The sequence below is a fragment of the Triticum aestivum genome, chromosome 3B (assembly GCF_018294505.1).
Source record: "Triticum aestivum cultivar Chinese Spring chromosome 3B, IWGSC CS RefSeq v2.1, whole genome shotgun sequence".
In the NCBI taxonomy this organism is placed as follows: domain Eukaryota; kingdom Viridiplantae; phylum Streptophyta; class Magnoliopsida; order Poales; family Poaceae; genus Triticum; species Triticum aestivum.
In genome coordinates, this window is record NC_057801.1 from 302,876,724 (window position 1) to 302,881,770 (window position 5,047).

The window sequence follows — 5,047 nt, forward strand, 5'->3', positions numbered from 1 at the left end:
CCAACTTCTCTATGGATTATAAACTATTTTACTAGCCATAGATTCATCAAAATAAGCAAACAACACATGCAAAACAGAATCTGTCAAAAACAGAACAGTCTTGAGTAATCTATATCAAACGTATACTTCTGAAGCTCCAAATATCCTACAAAATTAGGAAGTCCTAAGAAATTAGTGTACCAATCCAGAGCAAAAAGAATCAGATCAGAAACACGTTTATGTGAGTTAACAAAACTAATCTACTGGGTGCAAAAGTTTCTGATTTTCAGCAGGATCAACACAACTATCACCGTAAGCTATCCTAAAGGTCTTACTTGGCACTTTATTGAAGAAGAAGCTATAAAACATGATTAATACAGTAGCATAATCATGTGGACACACAAAAACAGTAAGGATAAATATTGGGTTGTCTCCCAACAAGCGCTTTTCTTTAATGCCTTTCTAGCTAGGCATGATGATGATAATGATGCTCATATAAAAGATAAGAATGGAAACATAACGGGAGCATCATGAAGCATATGACTAGCACTTTTAAGTCTAACCCACTTCCTATGCATAGACATTTTGTGAGCAAACAACTTATGGGAACAATAATCAACAAGCATAGGAAGGTAGCACAAGCATAGCTTCAAGAATCACTACAACAAGACCCCCCCTTTAGCAACGCATTGATGTGTTGTTGTATGTCCGGATATCTGTTGCTAAGGTCTACACCAACGGATTAGTATGCGTTGTCGTTGGTGGCGTTGGAAGAGTCTACAACAACGTATATAATTGCGTTGGTAATCCACATTAATAAGCGTTGCAGGGTAGCAACAAATATAGTTACAGCCTAACAACGCTTCGTATGCGTTGGTGATACATGAACTCATTTTGAAATGAACATAACAGATTAGTGCGACCCTTCTATGTTAGTATTTTATACATTACCAACAATAATGACTAAATCAACATTGATATTGCATATGAGTGACAAAGTCCAGTAAACAAAAAATCTCTTTATTAAATCATGTAGGTTGCATTACATGGAACACAATCCAATGATTCCTATACATTGACCATGAAAGTCATGTTCTACAATGTGAATGTAAAACTATTTGGTAGTAGCCCCATTCTCCACCTTGCAGTCAACAACTTGGCCCCCATTCCCCACCTTGCAATCAACAAATTAGCATGCATTCGCCACACAAACTTAGCCATGCACCATTCAATTATCAGGGCGATCTACAACAATAAAAAAAGGCTGACATGAGTGATGTATCATTAGAGAAAGAAGAAAAAATAGGTTAATAGAGCAATAAAATTTAAAAGAGAAGCAACATATGCAAGGTTGAAGGCCATACGGTAAATAATCTAGCTACATGATCAATACTTGTGACATTTTTGAGTGGTCATATCAACTGATCATATTTTTCTATTGTAGCATAACACAGATTGCTCACAATTCATTTCAAAAGTTAACAACCTCAATTTTAAATATAGGTCAGTACTTCCTAGTGTAACAAACAGATTTTCTCTCACCCAACGGGGAGGTGGATTGTGCTTATATATTTTCCAGATTTTGAAGCTGTAATAAACGATCACCATTGCTACATCTCTAAAAATCAAGAATGTGATGAGAATACAATGAAAAGATGGTCTATGAAGAGGTGATGACTCGAGTGATTTCACCTTTGGCTATTGTAGACATGCAACTTGATGTATAGGAACTCTCGAGTAGGCCTATTACAAGAGTGAAGACTAAAAGATATCCCACTAATAAAAATATACAATAGTTTTCGCGCCATTGTCAAATTGATGTTCATCCATGCTAAATGGAATTATCTGTAAAAATGTACTTGAAAAGGTTGTATTGCATAATATCTGTATAACAAATATAGAATGCTTCCATAGAAATTATTTTCTTCCATAAACCACATTCAAGATACACCCATATCACTTGACTATATCAGCATATTTTGCAATCATTTGTCATAGAGATATCTAGAGATATACATAGGTCATACACATCATTTGCACTGTTGGACATCCCATCCCATACACATAGTTTGAACTATTTTTGTTAACAAAACAAAATTCAAATATCAATAGTACTAAGGTTCCCGCAATATATATATATATATATATATATATATATATTATATATATATATATATATATATGTATAGAGGAAGTTAGCATAGCTCTACCTGTATTCCTTCTTGAGCTTGGACCCAAATTAGAGATATCATACAGAGGATCTTGTCGGGGTTTTATAGTTACTAAGCCAGCCGGGAGTTACAAGAGAATTAGATACTAACACTATCAATACAAATAGAAGACAAGTGAACATTATATGTACCAGAGTGGTGTATAACTTGTTCCATAACAGGACACCAAAGTGGTTATGGGGAGACCAAATTGTCCTGGATTATGCACAATTCCGGCAAGAAGAATTCAGGCAAGCTACCCACTTCTTTGAACAGCACCCCTGAATATCACATAAACTCATTGTTAACTTTCATGACAGAACAAGATAAACGCAATCAAACTACAACACATGCAAACTACTACCAGTGCATATCATAATACAAAGTGTTTATTAGTCATTTACTCCCTCCATCCCATAATATAAGATATTTTTTGTTACTACACTAGTGTCAAAAAATGTCTTACATTACGGGATGGAGGGAGTAATTCACAACTCATAAGCAGATATGTATTACATAATGCTGCTCCTATTCAATTACTAAGTATGCTAAGCACTAGGCGATGTCATTTCTCTAGATGTAAGTCTTTTAGTTTGTGATTTGCATTACAGCTGACTTGGACATGCACTGCTAGAAGTTAAATGCATACTTTTAATAATGCACACTAAAAAAGGTGAATTCTTCTAACTGTATAACAATCAAGTCATTTCCTTTTTTACCAAAAACTAAAATACTTAATTGTGATGGTTGTCAGTAGACAAAATAAGTTCTTTATTTTTAATAAATATCTTATTCAGCAGAATTGCTCAAAAATGCAGTATAGCTGACTCACACGTGGTGTCATTAGCTGTGTTCCTAATTTGGAGGAGTTGACATATAAACAGTTGTTGAAAGCACATATTTTTAAATGATTCGGTGCAACCATACAACACATTCTTGTTAGCTTGTGATTCAACAAATCAAAACTACAAGGTCAATCTAAATCAGGTCCTTGAATATCTTAACAGGGTGGTCCAGATTTTGGCACCTACTTTTTTCCTATAAAAGTGGACTTCTAGAATAGAATTCGCCAATTAACAGAGCCCAACTTGCATTATAAGAACAATTATTTCTCAAACTCGACTGCAATGCATTGTGGTGCTTCCCTCTTTCCTATATGACATCAACATCCAATGGGCACCCATTACTTGCATATCAACCAGAAGAGGAAAACACACTACCTGCATATCAAATAGGCAGAGAAGATGTACAATTATTTTAACCCTATAGGAACTCGCAATCGCGACGGGCGTTCACAGAGATGATGGCGGTACAGTCCAGAATCGTACCGTGCTTGGGAGAGGGACGCCGAGGCGACGCTTGGGGGGTGGGGGGGGCATCAGCTGCCTGCCGTAGCAGAGGGTCGGGCGGCGGCGTTGAACAACACTAAGACGCTGGGGAAGGGGCACAGAGGCGGTGTGTGTCTGGTGCGTGTAGCGCCTTCGGACTCGCGTGTGATGTGTGGTAGCCATTTAGGTGGGCAGTGGCTGGAAGGATAAGAGAAGATGGGAGGACTGCCTTACCGAACCGTCGGCGTCGAAGTCGATGTAGCCGAGGCAGAGCAGAACCGTCGGCGTCCAATTCAGCTGCGGCGCGTGCGGAGACGCCGATCAATCACACCAGATGAGGAGCGGAGCCGCGCGGGCGACGACGACCCATGGATGCGGGGGCGCATGGAGAGGCATGGAGAACGTCTCCAAGGGGGGATCAGAGGAGAAAGGTTAGGGGATCCAGGCCGACGGGAGAGATGAATCAGCGGAGATAGGTGCTAGGAGGAAAGATATGTTTTTTTTCTATATACACAAATCTGTTGCGTGCTATTTGCGCGGAGGAGGCACAGATAATGGAGGTGCGAAGGGGTAGGGGAGGTTAGCTCTTCGTGGAACGTGGGAGGTGTACCCAACAACACATGCTATTATTTCGTTGGTAGGTATGCGTTGCTATAGGGGTGTTTTTGTTGTAGTGAATTTAAGCACATAGAGAGGAAACTTGATATTATTGCAATTCCTACAAGCATATATTACTCCCTCATAATAATTTTCAGTAGCATCATGAATGAATTCAACAATATAACCAGCACCTAAATCATTCGTTTCATGATCATCGAGTTCATCCGTGAGAACCGGGACATCTTTGCATAGAAGACTTCTGACATGCCAGGTGTACCGAGGGAACTCACTGAGCACACTCTTAATATTGATCTGAAGTTCAAACCGGTCAAACAGTTTCTTCGCTTTAATGAGGAGCGGCGCAAGGCCATTGGAGAAGAGGTAGCCCGGCTCCTGGCAGCAGGGTTTATCGTGGAAGTGTTTCACCCAGAGTGGTTGGCTAATCCAGTGCTGGTACTTAAGAAAAACGGCACTTGGCGTATGTGTGTGGATTACACAGATTTGAACAAAGCTTGCCCGGCTGATCCCTTTTCCCTCCCTCGTATTGATCAAATCATTGATGCTACGGCGGGTTGTGAGCGTTCGAGTTTTTTAGATGCTTATTCCTGTTATCATCAGATCAAGATGGCAGTTAAGGACCAGGAGAAGACAACTTTCATTACTCCCTTTGGAGCCTTCTGCTATGTATCCATGCCTTTTGGGCTCCAGAGTGCCCAGGCAACTTACCAACGTTGTGTGCAGAATTGTCTTCATACTCAGATTGGGCGCAACGTTCATGCCTATGTGAACGATATTGTGGTCAAGTCCAGGAAAGCAGAGACGCTCATCTCTGATTTGCAAGAAAACTTTGATAATCTGAGAGTTTATAAAATGATGCTCAATCCGGCTAAGTGTGTCTTTGGTGTACCGGCTGGCAAGCTCTTGGGTTTT